The sequence below is a fragment of the Schistocerca gregaria genome, chromosome 2 (assembly GCF_023897955.1).
Source record: "Schistocerca gregaria isolate iqSchGreg1 chromosome 2, iqSchGreg1.2, whole genome shotgun sequence".
NCBI classification, from domain to species: Eukaryota; Metazoa; Arthropoda; class Insecta; order Orthoptera; family Acrididae; genus Schistocerca; species Schistocerca gregaria.
Window position 1 is genome coordinate 707,567,848 of NC_064921.1, and position 22,338 is coordinate 707,590,185.

Here is a 22,338-nt window from a genome sequence, read left to right on the forward strand (position 1 = left end):
TGCATTCGGAAGAGAAAGTTGGTGATTGATATTTCGTGAGAAGATCCCACCGCAAAGATAAACGCCTTTGTTTTAATGTCGTCCACCCCAAATCCTGTATTATGTCCGTGACACCCCCTCCCCTATTTCTCGATAATACAAAACTTACAGCCCTTCTTTCAACTTCCTCGATGTACTCCATTAATTCTATTGGTAAGGATCTCACACCGCGCAGCAGTACTTCAAAAGAGGACGGACAAGCGTAATGTACGCTGTCTGTTCAGTGGACTTGTTGCAAAAAAAAATGGCCCTGAGCACTACGGGACTTAACTTCTGAGGTCATCAGTCCCCTAGAACTTAGAACTACTTAAACCTAACTACCCTAAGGACATCACACACATCCATGCCCGAGGCAGGATTCGAATCTGCGACCGTAGCGGTCGCGCGGTTCCAGACTGAAGCGCCTAGAACCGCTCGGCCACACAGGCCGGCGGACCTGTGGCACCTTCTAAGTGTTCTGCCAATAAAACGTCTTCCCTACAAAATTTTCTACGTGTTCTTTCCAATTTAAATTCTTCTTAACCGTAACTCCTAGATATTTAGTTGAATTTATGACCTTTACATTTGGTTGATTTATAGTGAACCGAAGTCTAACCGATTCGTTTTAGCAATCATGCGAATGACCTCATACTTTTCACTATTTAGGGTCAACTGCCAATTTTCGCTTGTACGGGTATCTTTTATAAATGGTTTTGCAGTTTGTTTTGATCTTCTGATGAAGTTACTGGGCGGTAAACGACAGCGTCGTCTGCAGACAAAGTAAAATAGATGCTCAGACTGTCTCCTAAATCGTTTATATAGATAAGGAGCAGCAGAGGGCCTATAACACTACTTTAGGGGAACGACCGAAATCACTTCTGTTTTACTCGATGACTTTCCTTCAGTCACTACAAAATGTGACCTCTCTGACAGGAAATCACGAATCCAGTCACATAACTGAGACGAAATTCCATAAGCCCTCTATTTGGTTACAAGCCAGTTTGGAGGTAAAATGTCAAAAGCCTTCTGGAAATCTAGAAGTACGGAAACAATTTGAAATCCTTTGTTAATAGCATTCCGCACTTCGTGTGATTAAAGAGCTAGTTGTGATTCACAAAAACGATGTTTTCTAAATCCGTGTTGATCGTGTGTCAACAGACCGTTCTCTTCAAGGTAATGCAAAATGTTCGAACACGATACATGTGCCAAAATTCTACTCCATATTGACTTTAATTATATGGGCCAGACGCAGCTCTCCACGTTACTGAATCCTGTGCAAGCCTGTTGACCCCCGTGCGAGGTGGTGGCGCAGTGCTTGCCACACTGGACTCACATTCACATTTGGGAGGACGACGGTTCAAACACTCGTCCGGCCATCCTGATTCAGGTTTTCAGTGATTTCCCTAAATCACTTCGGGAAAATGCCGGGATGGTTCCTTTGAAAGCGCACGGCCGACTTCCTTCCCCATCCTTTCCTAAATCGATTGGACCGATGACCTCGCTGTTAGGTCCCCACTCCCGTATCAACAAACAAACCAACCAACCACCGCCCTCCCTTCGCCTAAACTATCGCTCAGTTATCAAACTGACGTTTCCTTGATGCCTCAAGATGTGTCCGTTCAAACGACCCCTTCTTTTAGCCAAGCTATGCCACAATTTTCTTTTCTTCCCTATCCTATTTAGTACCCTCTCTCTGGGTATACGATCTACACATCTAATCTTCAATATTCAACTGTAGCACAACATTTCAGTAGCTTCTATTCTCTTCTTATCTGACTATTCTCGTGGCCCTTCTCTGCAAGTATTTCAGCTTATCTTACTATATATCCCTCCATTACGCCAAGAGTACAAAGAAGAAGAAATTAAATTTCTCTCAAGTTCACTCTAGCACAGCCGCAGCTGACACCAGACAGATGTTGTGACATAGCAATGTAGCAGAAAGAAATAAGCATAAATAATATCCTAACTATTATCTATTGTATGCACCGCACGTGTTTCATTATAAATCTTACAAGAATTGCCACATTTATTAAAAATTTATAATCACAGGTTTTCAGAGCCCTCTGTATGGGATTAGAAATTTGAATGGAGCTAGATATAATTATTTTATATTTCTTAGTCAGAGTCAAAAAAGATATTACAACAAAAATTTATTTTTATTCAAAAATTATTATTTTTATAGCGTCATGCTGGGTACTAGATTGCTACAGTATTGGTAGTGTTGTTAATTCCTTTTGGCAGGCGCACATTGCGAACAATACTGTCCATACTGCCACAACCAGTTACACAGCATGACGATTTAAATAAAAATGTGCAACATCTGGAAGTCCCATCTGAAAATGAATTTGAAAAGACTCGAAAACTAATTTAAGCAAATAAACAAAAACTTGAAATCTCCTGGCAGAAAAAACTGGCTGAGACTCGAACCAGGGAGCTGTGCCATTCGCGAGCAAGTGCTCTAAAGACGGAGCTACCCAAATACGGCTCATGACCAGTTCTTCCCGGCTTCTTCCCCCTTTACCTCATCTCCTATCTTTCAAAAACTTCACATAAGTTCTGCTGCGAAACTTTCCTGGAAGAAATGATATTGCGATCCGGCACCAAACTTTAAACTGCCAGGAAACATCACCCCCACACTCCGCTGCAAAGCGAAAACTTCATTCTGGAAAGAAATGCTTCATAAGTGACTGATCGCAGTTATCTGTAACTGTTCTGAATAAATTACACAGTCATGTGTGCATCTATATCCATAAAAAGAGAGCATCGCGGTTCTGGCCACGGACGGCCAATCAGAACCGATCGACCGCCATGTCATCCACAGCCGATGGCGCTATATGGATGCGGTATGGAAGGTTAAGGGCCAGCACACCATAATGCCGTCCCCCCGGCAGTACCGGGAATCGAACGCGGGTCTTCCGCAGGGCAGTCATCTACACCGACCTTTGAGCTACAGTGACGGACACGATATCCATAAAGCATAAGCTTCATGTATGACCTTATACTCCCCTTACGTTCCTGGTTAGGCCAATATTATACAATGATCTGATACCTTCGGAGCTTTTCTCCAGTAAATGAGAGTGCCACTACTGAACAAACATTCCTATAGAGCTCCAACAACAAAACATTCCATCTCGTTGACAGTAGTGGAAATAATGAAGATGTGCATTCTGTCCCTACTACAAGCTTCCGTTCTCTCAGAAAGCACCCCTTATGTCACGGCGTCCGCCAGTGAAGACGTAACGTGATAGCAGGCAGGTAATACCTGGGGACTGCGCACTTTTTGCAGCGTCCGCACGCCTTAAGGAAGCCGATACGGGCCGCCGAAGGATCGCACAATGCGTCAGCTGTGTGGCCCCTCGCTGAATAGCCGAGTCCGCCGTGAATGGGCGCGCATCCCGTTCTCCACCGCATCTCCCGCCTTTTGTGGCTGCCTCCCTCAACACACGGCGCCAAGCTCGCTTGTATACGTGCTCCGTGTGCGCCGGCGATCCGACACTGGCGCCAAAAGGCTGCATTCACGGCTCCGTCCGCGAATCACTGAAGGGGACGTGCTACCTCCACGTGTGCTCTGCTGGCTGAGGAAAAATTTGTGGTCTGGTGAGCTGACGGAGATTTTCACAGGCAAAAGAAGTGCTCTGTGAAGGCTTTCCCACCACCACAGGCGAATGTTCTTAATCCCAAGTATAACATACATAAGTGTGCGATCCATTTTACAATTGCGACGACACACTCCAAAACAGACAGTCCTACACGTGGTGTACGACTGCACTTAATGTCATACGTAGGCGGTGCATAAGGCTTCCTGACACTGATCCCAGATGCTATTGACTGTATACTGAAATTAAATTCAACGTTATAGAATATTGTACCGCATGTGTAATATACTCGTATTGCACTCTATGTATAAAACAGTTTAAAACGTGTGATTAGTTTACAAATGAGTTAATGTTGGAACTTCAATAAAAATGTTTCAAATGACTCTGAGCACTATGCGACTCAACTTCTGAGGTCATCAGTCGCCTAGAACTTAGAACTAATTAAACATAACTAACCTAAGGACATCACACACATCCATGCCCGATGCAGGATTCGAACCTGCGACCGTAGCGGTCGCGCGGTTCCAGGCTGAAGCGCATAGAACCGCACGGCCACTCCGGCCGGCGAACTTTAATAGTGGCAACTATTTATTTACAGCAATTACAAAATAGATACGTGTTTCAAAGTTTTACTGTCCTTCAGAATAGTCACCAGCATGGTGTATAACCCACTGCCAGCGTTGTGGAAGTCGTAGGCTACTCTTAGCAGTGCCAGTTGCGTTGACAATTCGAGCGGCGCGGTCTATTGCCCGACGAGTTTGTAGCAGTTCTGAAGCGAATGCCGTGAAGTGTTTCCTTCATGTTTAGAACTCGAGTTGAACTCACTGCACTCCCCTAACTTAAGCCCTCGTAAGTGGTATAGCACTCAGCAGCCCCATCAGCCAAACAACTCAGTAACAGCTTGCACTGTACGTGCTTGAGCATTCTCCTGCAAAATGATGGTCAGGTCCTGCAGAAAGTGTCATCACTTCTGTCTCTATACTGGCCGTAGGTTGTGTTTTCAAATGAAATGACAGACCAGTAGGCAATATTAATGAGCAATACTTCTCTGACTAACAACTTAAGAGTTTTTTTAATATCATTTCACACTCATTAAGTAATTCTTGGTCCCTGCGTGGTATTCACACAGAAAACAAAATTTGTACTATCAATAATCAACAAAGTTCGATAATTTGTACGCCATAGATTTCACGCAAGATACCTACAACGTGTGTCCTGCTCTTACCAGACTCTTAAAACATGAAACTACTGGACTAATGGACTCGTACGCTTTGTGTATCAGCTAGATAAAACCATGACGTAGGTTCTGTTGTTGACAGCATATTGATACGAAACAGAGTACGTTACTTACTACAAAATCGGTGTTACTTACTACAAAATCAGTGTCAAGCTATTGCGTTCGCCGTTGGGCAGAAAACGTACCTGTAAAATAAAGAAAAGAAAATTTTAATTTTTGTCTATGGATAACTAGAAGACATCTACAAAAGATGCAGTGGTGCTCCACAGTTTTAGTGGATAACACCACATGATTCATAAATAATGGTGTATTCCCTTGTTACAATTATTAAGAGACTAGGCCTAAAATTAAGGGTTTGACACCAATTTGTACTTAGTTAAGAGCTTTCTTCACTAGAAATTTTGCGCTCCAGTTACCAACTGAACAATAACGACGTCTTCATTGGTTTGTATATAGATTTCTGAGGATCAATATGAATTCGACCGTTCACCATTACATAGGAAAGTAGAAGACTAAATACAGTGCAGTATTTGCTTCTTATAGTAACAGGAGCTCAACGCGATTTTTGTTTTTCTTCCTTAGCCATTGCCGATTAAGTCCCTATGAGAAGCGTCTGATTATCTAAGGCCGGAGACTGTACTACGATCTTACTTAAGAACCGATCGTAGTCTGCGCTTTAAGCCTTAGGGATGTTTCAAAGCTCTTGGGTAAGGATAGTAAAACAGCGATTTGCTGTATGAGATCCAGAACAACAAATAAGGCGTGTGAACAACTGAACTAAGGCCCACATCACTCGTCGAAAACAAAGAACTGTCTGTCTAGTAACGATACGTGGTCTCAGTCTGTTTATCAATTTTTGTGACCACTTGCTAGCCATCTGCCTATAAAACCGGGGTGGAGAAAAATATGGAAACTCCTAAAACACATCACCCTAGGAAAACCATTGGCATTCAAAACAGCTTCCAGTCATCTCGGAACTGATAAATACGCGTCCTGTATGGCTTTCAAGTGAATCTTACATCATCCTTCCGGTAAAACCGTCCAGGTTACGATGATGGAGGCAGATAGTGGTCTTACACGATTCTCTACAAAGTAAACCACAAACGCTCAATAATACTGCGACCTGGTTACTGTGGTGGCAAAGGGAGATGCGACAATATATCCTCGTGTTCACAAAACCTGTCATTACCATTGGGGAACAAACATTGTACCATAGGATGGAACTAACCAGCCGAAACAGTTACCCAACGCCTGGCGGTAATGCCACCTAGCAGACTAATCAGAGGTCCATGGAACACCAGTATCATCATCGAACTACCAACATATTACGCTCTTGAGACGTATACTCGGCATGAAGTTGGAAACAGTGTGAAACAAGACTCATCCACCCAAATGACTTACGGCTTCGGCAACACGTTTTCTAGTTACAACCATTTGCATCAATGACGTGTGGTTTTGGAATTCCAGTTCGCAATATAAATCCCTGCTTCTGGGGCTCCCTTCGTGTTGTTTTGGTACCGACATGGTTCGTAAGGGCTACACGTCCAGAGTGGCTCCAGGGAGCTCTTCTAAGCACATCCGCTGGCGACAAAATTCCCCAAAGATGAGCATTATTGAGCATAACTGGGATGACTTGTAATGTGCTGTTCAGAAGAGATCTCCATCCCCCTTGTACTCTTACGGATTTATGGACAGCCCTGCATTAGTCGAGACCGTGTGACGTCGTGTTGCGGCAGTTTTGCGTGTTCGCGGGGGCTCTACACTGGATTAGGCAGGTGTACCAGTTTCTTTGGCTCTTCAGTGTATAACAGAGCAGCCCGCAACCTTAGCTACATCTACATTTATCTCCAAGCATGCATTTCATGCGGTGTTTCCATATTTTTATCCGATGTATGCACATGTAGAGTGATAGTCACGCACTAACTCAGAAGATGGCTCAAAGGAAGGTAGCCAAACCCTCATCATTTATTCTCTTCTCTCTGGCATAAAAAGCATGAAAACAGACAATACAGCACTTTTGCGACCGGACCTGTATAGACTCCTGATGAAAACATCTCTTGTTTTTGAGCGTGAGTTTTTCCTCAGTGGTAGCAGGTTGCAACTTTGTTTACACAATCCGCACATACGCCGGTCCTGCAGGGCTGATAAAGAGCTACCGAATACACCAGCTTCCCGGCACGCGCTCTCCCCTCGCACGTGGGTCCGAGCCCTCGGTGGGGGCAGCACATTATCCATTTCAAAGACAACTGAAGTTGGCCGAATAAATGAAAAAGCTCCCCTCTCAAAGGAGGCCGCAATTTGGCTGAGTCACCGCCGCCCCTCGTGGCAGGGGTTGCTGAAGCAGATCCTGTGGGGCCGGCCGGCGCGCCCGCCAGACACGGGCTACGCACCTTGCCGAGAGAACGTGTCTGCAGGCGGGAAGAGAAGGGCATTCTGCCGTGAAGGCGGCGGACTTCCTGCTCCGAGGGCAGAGGGGGAGAGCTCGCTGGTGTGTGTTGGGGCTGATGAGCAGAGAGCGGCTCGGAATTCCGCTCTTTTGCCGGAGGAAGAACACTGCTGCTCGACAGCTAAAGCACTTCCGTCAACACGCAGGAGGAGAGAGGATACCTGAGGATAATGCAATGCTCTTGATGGAGGCCGGTCTCGCGGAAAATATTCCCCTTCCAGTGCCCTTTGCCATTACGCTGTGCTGGCTGCCAACATCAAAGTGATTGCAGACCGAAAAGTCAGAACATATTTCCGAGGTAAAATATTAACAGGCAACACTTGGACGTTATTCGGAGAGACATTCCTGCATTTCAATTACAGTCGGTAAACGGCACTTCATTGATACTTCTTGTAACATGTTTGGAAGGCAACTGACCATGGGCGCCCATAGGATTACTTTTATGAAGTACAGCTAAGACCAATAACTATCTCATTCGACGTTGTAATGCTCAAAATGCCAGAAAAAAACTGCTTCATAACTAGCAATTGCTCTACGGTCACAGGTTCGAATCCTGCCTCGGGCATGGATGTGTGTGATGTCCTTAGGTTAGTTAGGTTTAAGTAGTTCTAAGTTCTAGAGGACTGATGACCTCAGATGTTAAGTCCCATAGTGCTCAGAGCCATTTGAACTAGCAATTAAGTAGCAACATCATCCAGTCACGTTAATGTGACCACTTGTCAAAAGCTTGAATAATCACCTTTTGCAGCTCGGACCGCTGCAAGACGTTCAGAAAGGGAGTCAGTGATCGTCTGGAAGGTACCGACACGGATGTAGGGCCATGCCGACTCCAGTACTGTGGCCAGCTGTTCAAATGTGTTTCTGAAATCTTATGGGATTTAATTGCTAAGGTCATCACTCCGTAAGCTTACACACTACTTAACCTAAATTATCCTAAGGACAATCACACACTCATGCCTGAGGGAGGACTCGAACCTCCGCCGGGATCAGCCACACAGTCCCTGACTGCTGCGCCCTTAGACCGCTCGGATAGTCTTGCGTGCCTATGGCCAGCCCACCTGCAGTAGGCTTCTCGATCGAGGATCTACGGCGCGAACCGCCCGACTTAGGTGGTCCCAAACATTCTCAATCGTGATTGAATCCCGGAAGTTCTATGGCCAGGGGAGTACGATAAACACATCCTGGTGCTCTTCGAATCGAGCACGTACACTGCGAACTGCATTACACTGTACTGCTGAAAGATGTCACCGTGCTGAGGAAAGAGAAGCTGCATGTAGGAATATCCTCAACGATAGAGGCATACTGTGCGTTGCATAATGACGAGATCAACCAGGGAATTCACGAAGACATTCCCCAAACCATAGCGCTCCCTCGGGCCTAAATCTTTCCGAAGGTTGTTTCAGGGTGATTGGTTTCAGACGTTTCACGCTGTACACGCCAACGGCCATCTGTCATCTGGAAATGCTACCTGCCGCCGCTCAGTGGACGTCCAATTTCAGTACTGTTCTGATAAATCGTTCCGTTTCCGCATTACCGACGACTGCTATTTTCAGCGTTCCCGTGACACGCTTTATATTCGCTCCACTGCTAGTGTTGTCACCTTTCTCTGAGATGTCATTGCATGTTGACGTCGAACATTGGCGGTGACCACGTAAACGTGACTGGACCATGTTTTAAATGTGCAAGTTATAAAAAAAAACCTGTTGTATTCTACACATTTATTCAGACAAAAGAGAAAGAAGAAATTATATAGCTAAAAGCTGTTCATTATCATTTAACAGTTTTAGTTTCCCAGATGCTGGTATAAAAACTGTTGCCGAAATTTAATATTAAATGTGAGATCCTGCAAAAGAAGTAGAGTGTTAAGTACATTCACCCTCGAATTGTTCCCCAGGATACCCTTTACATTTATTGTGAGTCTGTCGCTATCGTTTTGTTACATCCTGTGAAGTCGTAACTAAACTGGATGCATATTCTTGAGAGGACTGCAAAGCATGTCTGTTAGTTGTTGTATATGTAATTGCAATTAATGCAGTTTACAGCCCGGACAGTGTAGTGATAAAGAAACATCTACATCTAGACATATACTATGCTAGCCACCAAGCGGTGTGTGGCGGAGGGCACAATTCCCGCCAAGTCATACTCCTCCCCCTCTGTTCCACTCTCGGATCGCGGGACGGAAAAACGACTGAACGCCTCAGTACGAGCTTTAATTTCCCTTATCTTTGAATGGTGATCATTGCGCGACTTGAAAGTTGGTGGTAATAATATATGCTCTACATTCTCGGCGAAGATCGGAATTCAGAATTTCCCACGTCAATCTTTCTATGAGATTTGTAACGCTCTCGCGATGGCTAAATGTACCATTCACGAATCTTGCCGCTCTTCGTTGGACCTTCCCAATCTCTTGAATCAGACCGAACTGGTAAGGGTCCCATACAGACGAACAGTACTCTAAGACTGGACGAACTGACGTACTGTTAGCTATTTCCTTTGTTGAAGGACTGCATCACTTCAGGATTATACCAATAAACCGTAATCTAGAGTTCGCCTTGCCCGTTACTTGTGTAATCTGATCATTCCATTTGAGATCATCTCGAATAGTCACACCCAGATACTTGACGGATGTTACCGCTTCTAAAGACTGGGCATTTATTTTGTACTCGCACATTAATGAGGATTTTCACCTTGTTATACGCAGTAGGTTACACTTACTAATATTGAGAGATAACTGCCAGCCATTACACAACGCATTTATTTGCTGCAAAACGGTGGAACATCACGGAAAACTTTACTATCTTACGATGTTTGTTACGGCATGTGACTTATCATAGTATTATCTTGTCTAATGAAAAACTACACGAAATGCTTGTTTGCTTTTCCTCCCGTTACATCACGCCGCGGAGATCTGGCGAACTCTGCGGTCTGTTCTTCGTGCGCACGTACACTATCACATCGCCAGAATCGGTGCTCACCGCCGTCCTCCCCAACAAGTAGCCTGAAGCTGTACCACTTCTCCTGCGCCGATTACTATTATACAATGAAATAAACGAAACATAAACGAATGTCGTTAATACTGTATGCAGCCTCTTTCTGGCCACACTGGAATGAAATAAGTTGTTTAATATATGAGTTGAGATGTTAATACGTACCTGTACCCTTCTGGTTGCGAATAAACCCGGCTCGAGCGAACGCGAAATTAATTAATAACCAATCATTTATCTCTTTTTCGTGATATGCCTACGAACAAGTTTATTTTCCTTATTGTGGACGCTACAATCAATTGATTACACTTATTGAAAAAGTCCTTAAAAACTGAGAAGTAATAAAAGTGAGAAAGGATGTCTCTGCTTTCAAAACAGTTCACCGATATATACCTGTAAAAACAAGTATTTGGTATTTTCAACGGAGTGAGCTAGCAGGTTAGTGTACGAAAGATATTTACTGCATTTCTCTGTAAGCAATGTTAAAACATATCGAAGCGGAAAAACTTTTAATTTCCAATTTAGCTGACAGCACAAAAACAAGCGATTTACAAATTTTAGTTGCGCGAAAGGTTTAATGTCGTCACTGGTTGTCTAAGGAACAAAGTGAACCAGTATCGACGAGGGGACTTCAGAAAGTAAGTTACACATCATTTCGGCAGACCAAGTAACTTTTATTGAATGCAGATACAGATACGTTATATTGCTTATCAAAACAGTCACGACGTCTCTGTACACATCAGTAGGATCTTTCTACGAATTGTTCAATTCCTCGACGATAGAAATCCGCTCCTTGGTCATAGAGCCATTCGAGAACAGCTGATGGAACTCGTACACCGTCGGAAAATCTCTTCCCCTCCAGATATTCTACGTCGATTGCTCGGACATTGCCCTCTGTCGATGCCTGCGGTCTTCCTTCCAATCAGCATAACCCACTTTTGTATGACGTTGGTCAAATTGTTGTCACCACTTCACTACGGCTTGACGTTTAATTGCATTTTGTCCATAAACCGTCACAATTTTGCCGCGAATCGGTCTGTAATTTAGACGTTTCACCCACAACATCCATACTCTATCGCGTACTTCTCTTGGTTATGAAATGGTCTTAGCTTGGAAGGACATGTGTAATTTAGAAATTACGAGGATTTATGGTGAAGACTATCGAAAATTATCTTTCCTGTATCGTCTTAGTCTCCTTCGAATGAGGCAAACCTGCAAACCTTTATACAGAATTAACGATACATAAGGGGGCGATCAAAAGAGTTGCGCTCGTGTATGTCAGTGTTTATATACCTACATCAAAGTCCAGTTGGGTTTCATACGGGCTGCATCAACCACTCAAACGGAAACTATCCGATCGCCCCTTATACGAACAGAACGAACTAAACATGAAGTTGTAACGGAGACAGGACAGCAGACGGTCATTTCATAATCTATGAGGCTAATTCGGCAAGTAAAGGAAGTTTTGTTTTGACACCACCACCGACCGACCTCTGACCTTTGTACTCATTCTTTTCAATTTGGCCGCGGCTATGATACAATACGGTCGAATACTGCTTAGCAGTGCGACTTTAAAATTTGTGACAAAATTGACGATCCCGTCAAGTGTGAGGTGTGCAGTGTTACCCGCTTTTTAAACGCGCAAAAAGTCCGACCCATCGAAACTTAAAGACAAGTAACTGAGGTTTACGGTAAAGTGGTGAACGAAACATCAATTCGGAAGTTGTGTATCACGTTTAATGGCGGACGGAAGAATGTTCATTATGAAGATCGCTCGAACCGGCCCTCGGTGGTGACTAACGGACTCAAAGCAAGGATGAAACAAAACTAAAAGATCATTGGCGTTTCACAGTTAGTGGACTGCATCGGCCTACTGCCAGACGCTTCTGTGACTTTGCCGCGCCATTAAAAACAAGCGGCGCGGAATGCTAATCAGAGCAGTCATCCTCCTCCACGATAGCACACGTCCGTATGCAGCAGAAGTGACCAGCGGTTTCAGTGGGGCATGTTTCAACATCCGCCATACAGTCGGACTTAGCACCAAGTGAATATTGCTTATTTCCCCATACTGAAACACTTCTTTAAGTGGACAATGCTAAGGAGCCATTAATCAGTGGTTCAACATGGCGATAATCGAGTATGCAGAAGGCGTAGAAAAGCTGGTAAAGCGGTACGACAAGTGTCAAAAAGCAACTTGGGTATCAAACTGCATGTAAAATATAGTTTCGCTTAAGTATATCAATTAAATATATAGGAAAGAACGTTCTTTATTTTCCGAATGACCCTCGCAAATACGCACAAGAAGGACACATTTGACAAAGTAGGAAAACCACTCGCAGAAGATGGTTTCGAGTGGTGGTTCACAGTTTGTAGTAGGAAACAGCAGAGGATCCTGTTGACAAGTAAGAGACTTTAGGCTATTTTCATGACACATGCTAAATCAACAGATTACGTATACATTTCGTGTAATAAGTTTTTTGTCATCAGTCTTCTGACTGGTTTGATGCAGCCCGCCAAGGCTCCCTCTACTGTGGCAACTTCTTCAACTCAGTGCAGCATCTACACCCAGCGTCCGTTGCTGGTTGTTGGACGCACTGCAATCTGTCTTGCCCCGCCGTTTTCGCCTCCTGTGGGAAGGGAATAACTTCTACGGCTTCAAGAAACCATAGACGTTATTCCCTTATTTTTCAGTGCAAATCCCTCTTCCTTCTTCCAGTCGCTGTTTTCTACGTATTTCAGCTCTCGGCGATCCTACGGAAGACCTTTTCATTTCTTACTATTCCACATCTTTATATGTAAGTAACTTTTTCCCAGCTATAAAGGCCTATTTGGATCGGTAGCATTTTAGGAATCTGAAATACACAGCGCTGAAACTGGTTTATTAACAATTCATTGTAAGTTGATGTTAGATGCCGGCCGCGGTGGCCGAGCGGTTCTAGGAGCTTCAGTCCGGAACCGCGCGTCTGCTACTATCGCAGGTTCGAATCCTGCCCCGGGCATGGATGTGTGTGATGTCCTTAGGTTACTTAGGTTTAAATAGTTCTAAGTTCGAGGAGACTGATGACCTCAGAAATTAAGTCCCATAGTGCTCTGAAACATTTGAACCATTTTTCAAAATTCAGTACATATACAATGACAGTGTTGACTGGAGGTTCCAAATAGGCCTCACACACTTTGGGCATTAAATTCCCAGTGAGACTCAATTTGTTGGTATTTATCGTATCTTCAACCTGTGTTAACGCACTTTGCACAGGAACTATTGCTTTTCAGTTTCCTTTTTCGTCGAATTTACGAGAAATGGCTGTGCAGTCAATGCAAAGCTGGGCGGCGAGTGCTTATAAAGCAACACCGAGCATTAGTAAACACCTGAAAGTGGCGGCATAAGCTTCTGCTTTCGCAAAGAAGCGCACCAAGGATTACGCGAGCACCAGGACACAGCCCGCGGCGACAGTGAGCAATGGTGTATGCACAGTGGAGGACGTAGCTTCCGGGTGTTAGCTCCTCGGCGCTCGCAGGCCGGCAGTGAACACTAAACAGTGTTTATGAAGTAAGTCCGGCCGGTCGCAACGCTGTGTGTCCCCAGGAGGCGCGCCAATGGCGGCTCGGCCAGCTTTTTCTGCCCGCACTGCATCCACTGTGCAAACACGCGCCCGGCACGCCGCGCCGTCTGGGTGGTCCCACAAGTCAACGCCTTCTGCCAACAAGGCGGTCGGTTTTTAGCCGCCTTCCACGGGAGCCGATGCTCCCCAGTCTCAGCTGTCGCTGCAACGCGCCGACACACTTCCCGAGACGCATATTACGACCTGCATAAGCACAAAGGTGTATGACAAGTGACAGTTACAGGTGTGGTTGGTATACAGGGGGGTTATGATTAAACTTACGGTACTTGAGAGGGCCCGCATCAAAAACGGGTGGTCGTAGGACAATGAAACTTAGTGGAAACATTTATAAGAGCATGCGGGTAAGAAATAACGAATAAACCATTGAAAGGAACACATTTTAATTTCCACCGAGGTAGTAAAATCTGTTAATCGCGTTTCATGTTTACGTGCGAGAATACAAACGGTGTTCGAAGCACTTTTCGTACGGTGCATGGAAACGAGCGCTCGATGAAGAGAAGCTGCAGACACATTTCTTGCAGGGTTTACGTTCCCACGGAAGCGGTGGCGCCACCAGCCCAGACATTGACACCGTCTGCGACAGCAGCACGTAATCGCCGACCAATCAGAATCTATCCACGGGCTATGTAAGACCACCACAGCAGCCGCGGCAAGAAAAACGAGAATTTTAATAAACATTTTTGGAACAGATTAAATTTTTTTTAATAATTTTTGTTTTTAAAATTCAGTCTTAATCACACCACGTATGTTACAAGAACATAGGTGAGCGGTCATATCACATGACCATCATCAGAACTGTAATTTAATGTAGAAAGTAATAGAAAACTATTACTTTCTGACACCTTTAAGGTAGATGTGGAGGAAGGCGGATGATATTATATGCACAAATAATCAAAAACTAGTGATATTAATATCGAAGTTTTCGAGTTCGTTAGGCTGGCTGTGGACAGTCATGGTGACGTTCACCCTTTGTGGAGGGGTGACGGGGAAAAGGAGACTCAAAGCATAATTACGGAACAGTTGCAACAATCTGAACCAATCATGTAAGAATAAATATAGGAATACCTAAAGAAATTTGAATCAAACTTAATGCACATACGGTACAATATCTAGGCTGGCTCTGAGCACTATGGGACTTAACATCTATGGTTATCGGTCTCCTAGAACTTAGAACTACTTAAACCTAACTAACTTAAGGACATCACACAACACCCAGTCATCACGAAGCAGAGAAAATCCCTGACCCCGCCGGGAATCGAACCCGGGAACCCGGCGTGGGAAGCGAGAACGCTACCGGACGACCACGAGCTGCGGACGTGCGATATCTAGAAAAAAAAAATACTGTGAGCGTAAATACTGTCCTGTAAACAAACACAGTTTGTTCTTAGGCTATTGCCGGAATTTATTCTCCACATGTAATACAGGAACTGGACACATGTAACCGAGAAATGCTGTCTAATCAGCTAGTAGCGAATAAAAGATAAGCAAAGGACGGCCAAAACAGACTTACAGTTTGGATGCATAGGCTTCCACGGTCAGTGTCAATTTGAACGAAATACTTTTGGGTGATAGGTCGCGTCATTATGAAGCACAATAATAATTACAAAAACGACGTTTCGAGCGTTTGCAGCGCTCCTCTTCGAGGCGATCATACAGCTGTATGCTAGTGCAGAAGAGGACTCCGGCAAAGACGGTCCGAACGTCGATCATTTTTAGTATTTCATAATGACACAGTTTGACACCGACAGGATTTTTTTCAACTCACTAGTCTGTTTCAATGATTTTATGCCTTCAATGGTGGCATAAACTTCATTAACTAGGGCGCTCCTCACTTTCAAAATCCGTAGCGGCGGCAGCGACAGAGACACGAAACACTGGCGCCAGCGCAGTCGCGGCGTAGAGGTGGATGTCCCAGGCGCTCTTGACCACGGCGCTCTGTGTGGGCGCGCTCTGGCAGAGCCCTTGCGCCACGGCCAGGCTACGCTAACAGTGCCCTAATGGCCGCCAAGGACACCGCCGGCCGGCAGGCGGGAGCGTGCAGCCCCGTCTCTGTCCGCTGCCGAGTATTGATGGCTCGCTGTGGGCCATCTGTCTCACTGACGGCGCACACATCCTCTCCCTAGATGATGATATATGCCGTCGCTTCACGTCTTGGATCTTCAGCACAAGTGTCGCTTTGCGCAATGTCAACAACGGTGCTGTAGTTTCCTCTTGTGTGTTTGCTTTTTTTTCCGAATCGCCATTTGGCAGTTTCCCCCGTGCAGCTCTCCCTCCAGTCTCCGTAGTAGCAAGTAATGTCCACAGGCATCGAACTTTTTAACTGTACAATAAAGCGAAGTCATGAGCGGAGCATCCTTTAGTTGTGATACTTATAAGTGTGAATCAGGAAAACAGATACGAGGCGTGTTTGAAATTAAAAATAGATGTGCTAAGATATTTCAATAATTTTATTTTTACATGAAAGCCTGTACCTTAATCTACATTTCTACATAATTTCCGTCAATACTGAGGCACTTGTCATAACGTTGTACCAGTTTTTGAATACCGTCCTCATAGAAGTCTGTCGCCTGACCTGTTAACCACTGCATCGCCACTGTTTTGACTTCGTCATCGTCTTGAAGACGCTGACCGCCCAGGTGTTTCTACAAGTGCAGGAACAGATGGCAGTCACTGGGCGCAAGGCCGGGGCTGTACGGAGGATGATCTAGAGCTTCCCATCGGAAAGATGTGAGGAGATCTTTGGTCTGATTCGCCACATGCGGACGGGCATTGTCGTGCACCAAAACGATGCCCTCGCTCAACTTCCATGGACCGTTGTTTGATTCTGGTGTGACGTAGGCAATCCATGTTTTATCGCCCGTAACAATTTGGCTTAAGAAATTATCACCGTCGTTGTGGTACCGCTCAAGGAAAGTCAATACACTGTCGAAACGTTTGATTTTGTGCACATCCGTCAACATTTTCGGTACCCAACGTGTGCACAATTGTCAGTAATTCAAGTGCTCGGTCACAATGCCATACAAAAACACTACGAGAAACATTAGGAAAGTCATCCCGCAAGGAGCAAATCGTAAAGTGTCTGTTTTCTCTCACCTTATTGTGCACTTTCTGCACCAAACTTTCATTAACGACCGAAGGACGCCCATTCCGATGTTCATCGTGCACATTTGTGGGGCCATCTTTAAATGATCCCACCCACTTTCTTACCATTCCATCACTCATAGTTTTTTCTCCGTAAACTGCACAGATCTCACGATGAATATCGATTGCTTTTAGGCCTTTAGAACTAAGAAACATTATAACAGCCCGTACTTCACAGTCGGCGTGACTCACGATTATCGGAGACATCTTAAACACTACACAACGTAAACAAGGAAGAATTAGACTGTAATGGCGTCAGTGCGTAGATTTAGGTACAGGCTTTAATGTAAAAATAAAATTGAGGTATCTTAGCACGTCTTTTGTTAGTTTCAAAACGGTACTCGCTTAAAAAACACGCCTCGTACTTGCTTTGAGGGATGATATAGATTCTCAACCAAAAACGTCATTACGAACATTTGTACTCTTCCTAACAATATCTAAGTAAACTAATGAAAACAATGGACAACAGAACAAATACTGGTGATGGTAAATGAAACACTGTGATCTAATGGTTTTGTTTACTTGTGTACGTTCCCGACAAAAAATGCTCGAAAATCGACCTACAACTGCAATGTCTTTTGCAGCTCTTGTACACAGATGCTGCGTAGCTGCTCTGAGCTCATTCGTACGGTCCTTTCTTGAGCACTCGCACGTAAAATATGGCAAGAGGTTCCTCATTTGCGTCTACTATGCACTTACAGTCTTCGCTCTGAAGCCAACACCACAGACAGTAATCTAATGGAGCAAGATCGGGTGACCTGAGTGACCTAGAAATGATTCCAAGGCGACAGATCCAGGGCCCCAGGCTACGTTATGGCGAGATACTCTGTTACCGGCTGTACGGCTTGTGCAGGAGAACCGTCCTGCTGAAAGTATATACGGCGTCGTAGAGTCAAAGAAATACCCTCCAAATATTCTGGTAACAAATATTGAACGAAATCAAGATATCGTACTCCATTGAGACGGTTATCTAATACAACTGGACCGATGAGCCGGTCGTCAATAATACATCACGCACACTGAAATGGTCAGCAACGACAACGCTACGTAGCCTAATGTTGCTTTCGTTGTATTCGCTTGTGAGTGCTGGTGAGGCTCGACCGACGAGAGCAGCCCGTGATTTTCTAAAAATTGTAAGTGGGATACGGTTTGCTAAAGGGTACGTGTTCATTTGATGTTTTTTTGTTAAAAATCATCTATGCTATCAACCTACTATCATTACCAAAGCATGTGCCTTTCCTCCCAAATCACGCTGTTTATTACTGAATTCCTATTGAGAATGAAAATTCTTACAAATCGCTATCTTTCTTGCACTCTGGTTGTGGTAGCAGAAGGACGCATCTTTGTGTACTATCGCTAGGCGACTATTGTTATTGATCAGGCTTTTTAAAGTCTCATACAATTTGATACATGCGTGAAACGATAATTAAATCGACACCCTAGCTGCAAACAGGCGATGATATACTTCATTGGGGACATGTTGAAAATGTGCGCCTCGAGTGGGACTCGAACTCGGGATCTCCTGCTTACATGGCAGACACACTATCCATAAATGGTTCAAATGACTCTGAGCACTATGGGACTTGATATCTGAGGTCATCAGTCCAATAGCACTTAGAACTACTTAAACCTATCTAACCTAAGGACATCACACAAATCAATGCCCGAGGCAGGATTCAAACCTGCAACCTGCTCGACCACCCCGGACGGCTATCCATAGATGCCTAATAGATGTTTGCCCATCAAAGTCTGTGTCCTCGGTGGCTCAGATGGATAGAGCGTCTGCCTTGTAAGCAGGAGATCCCGGGTACGAGTCCCGGTCGGGGCACACATTTTCAACATGTCCCCAATGAAGTGCATCAACGCCTGTTTGCAGCTAGGCTGTCGATTTAACATCATTTCATTCTAGAGAAGCTGCACGGTCATCAATGGTATCTGTTTTTTCGTGAACATACAATAGCAATATTAGTTCAAACAGACTTTTTTCTCTAATTGTAGTTTTTCTTTTTTTTTCATTATATTGTAGAACCATGTGAAGGCACAAGAGTGTACGCTGAGTGGTGTTGTACTACAGCCAGGCAGAATTACAGGTATCTTCAAAGTTGGCGTGGGATGGGGTGTACGACCAGCCAGTCAGCTGTAGAGATGTTGCCAAAGAAGTAGAAAGTCCCGACGGAGTCTGTGACAAGGTGACGCGCGATGAGGCAACGCCTCTACGGCTGTGCTGGTTCGTGACGCGGGACACAGACCGCTATCTCCCTCAACCAGATGCGCCTTTTATGGCTTAACAGCGAGAGACCTTTGCGTCTTAGGCCGTCGCGAGAGTAAGGAATACAGCGAGCTGCCACTGGCTGGACGGCCCCGATACTCGGGCAGATCGTAATCACAGGCTGCTGCTGCTGGGTCGCAGGTGCGGCTGACCTGACCCTCCAGTGGCGGCAGCCGCATGTGGGTCAGCGAGAGCGTGCGGGGGCGGGGGCGGGGGCGGGACGGACAGCGACAAGTGTTGCTTGCCCTTTCGCTGACCTTGCGTCTCCTGGCACGCTGAGCAGGCGGGTCACCGCGAGTCGCCGCCCCTGCCGTACGCCTTACTGTCCGTGACATCCTACACCACGTTACATCTGATTCTCATCTGAGCTACTCTACACTACTCTATACTGCTTTACATCAGTGGTTCACAACCTTTCTGAAACCATAAAAACCGCTGAATGATATCAGATGTCATCCGGTACCCTAAGCAATGTTTGGGATCTAATTAAACAATAGACACAAAAATTAGCACTCCAATTTTTAAGGCGACCGTTTATTTGTAATGCGTACTTTATGCTCAGACAACTGAAACCCACTTGTTTTCTACGTCTTTCACGAAACCAAAAAAATAATGAGTCAATGGGTCTTTGGTTCTGCTTGTTTCTAACAATCATTTTTATGGATATCGGATTAAACAGCCAAACGGTTGCACATAAATGGTAGGTATTGTATTGTATGTTAACCGGGGACCTAGAATTGACGGAGAGGCTACGTCCCCGCCGCAGCCGCAGTGGTCCACAACCCCATGACGACTACCGCAGTCCACTTCACCCCTCCGCTGCCCCACACCGAACCCAGGGTTATTATGCGGTTCGGCCCCCGGTGGACCCCTCAGGGAACGGCTCAAAAAATGGTTCAAGTGGCTCTAAGCACTATGGGACTCAACTGCTGTGGTCATCAGTCCCCTTGAACTTCGAACTACTTAAACCTAACTAACCTAAGGACATCACACACATCCATGCCCGAGGCAGGATTCGAACCTGCGACCGTAGCAGTCGCACGGTTCCGGACTGCGCGCCTAGAACCACGAGACCACCGCGGCCGGCTGGGGAATGTCTCACACCACACGAGTGTAGCCCCTATGTTTGCGTGGAAGAGTAATGGTGGTGTACACGTACGTGGAGAACTTGTTTGCACAGCAATCGTCGACATAGTGTAACTGAGGCGGAATAAGGGGAACCAGCCCGAATTCGCCGAGGCAGATGGAAAACCGCCTAAAAACCATTCACAGACTGGCCGTTCACCGGACCTCGACACAAATCCGCCGGGCGGATTCGTGCCGGGGACCAGGCGCTCCTTCCCGCCCGGAAAGCCGTGTGTTAGACCGCACGGCCAACCGGGCGTGCTTAAATGGTAGGTACATTGACCTAGGTTTCGACTCCTACTAGGGGTGTCTCCATCAGAATCAAATGTTGTTAAGTCGTAAAACTACATTGCTAATAAGGCAAGAGTCAGAATTTAGAGCACTATATGCTCAAGACAAAAGTAAAAAAAAAAAAGAATTACTTTAGAATGCATTGTGGGAGAGAATAGTGATTAAAGTGTTACAAATATTTACTATCAAAAACAGTCTTGATCACAATTTATTTATTACGGTGATCGGTTTCGACCACTACTGTGGTCATCTTCAGACCAATGAGTAAGGACCTCCTTCTGCTGGAGAATCACTACTCAGTAGTGGTCGAAACCGGTCACCGTAATAAATAAATTGTGATCAAGACTGTTTCTGACACTAACTAAAATAAAACGTTCTGGCTTTTGTCACCTGTGTTCAGCTGGGAACAACAACAAACTGATCCATGACTGATGATGTTCTCAGCTGGACACACGTGGCAAAAGCTAGAACACTATTTGAGTTTTGACTTGAGCATAGCTGCTCCAGATTCTGACTATTGCTTTTTAACAATGTAATTTTACGATTTAACAACATTTCATTCTAATGAAGACACCCCTTGTAAGCGTCGAAATCTACGTCAGTGTACTTACGGTTTATGTATAACCGGTTGGCTGTTTAATCCTATCCAGAATGAGATTTTCACTCTGCAGCGGAGGGTGCGCTTATATGAAACTTCCTGGCAAATTAAAACTGTGTGCCGGACCGAGACTCGAACTCGGGACCTTTGTCTTTCCCGGGCAAGTGCTCTACAATCTGTGCTACATAAGCACGACTCACGCCCCGTCCTCACAGATTTACTTCAGCCAGTACCTCATCTCCTACCTTCCAAATTTAATCCTATGTTGAAACTAGTATACGGCTGCTGAATAACAGCCCTGTTCAAAACTGAATCATTTTTATATTTGGCTTGGTGTCCGCCACTGCACATCGGCAGCCACGTACCAAGTTCGATCATTATTCTTCATTTTTGTTTTCAATGTTACTCTAGTTGGAAAACCTACTTTCACACCTGAAGGTGCGACGGCTGCAGTGGGTATTCTTAAGAGTTGTCCCAGTAACACTAGATACTAACAACAGACACTTCGCTAATATAATACCAGTCCTGCGGTATGACGTTCTTTTTGTCGAGTGCTGCCTCCTCTGCAAGATCTATGTCGAAATCTGTAAAAATTGTTACTGTTACCATTTATTATTGATGGCGAGTGATTACTACCACAGTCCGCAGCTCGTGGTCGTGCGGTAGCGTTCTCGCTTCCCGCGCCCGGTTTCGATGCCCGGCGGGGTCAGGGATTTTCTCTGCCTCGTGATGACTGGGTGTTGTGTGATGTCCTTAGGTTAGTTAGGTCTAAGTAGGGGACTGATGACCATAGATGTTAAGTCCCATAGTGCTCAGAGCCATTTGAACCATTTGATTACTACCACAGGATGGACAGCAAAAGCAATAAACAGAACAGTAGAACTCTCCTTGAATGCTGTTCGCAGGCTTAGAAAATTTTCAAAATGAAATTTTTAATTTGTATGAAACTGAATGTTAACGAACAGTTCCTGTTAAGAGTTTTGACCCATGACGGAAAGAGGTGATCTTTTAAC

At 45.0% G+C, this 22,338-nt stretch overlaps 1 protein-coding gene and 1 non-coding gene across 3 annotated transcripts in view; one reads left to right on the forward strand and one right to left on the reverse strand.

Moving 5' to 3' along the window:
- Positions 1-22,338, reverse strand: part of LOC126334820 (uncharacterized) — a 1,262,774-nt gene that overhangs the window by 239,795 nt on the left and 1,000,641 nt on the right. The gene's annotated exons all lie outside the window — the stretch shown is intronic.
- Trnat-ugu (transfer RNA threonine (anticodon UGU)) lies at positions 18,797-18,870 on the forward strand. Its single transcript has one exon. It is a non-coding gene; the product is annotated as a tRNA-Thr (tRNA).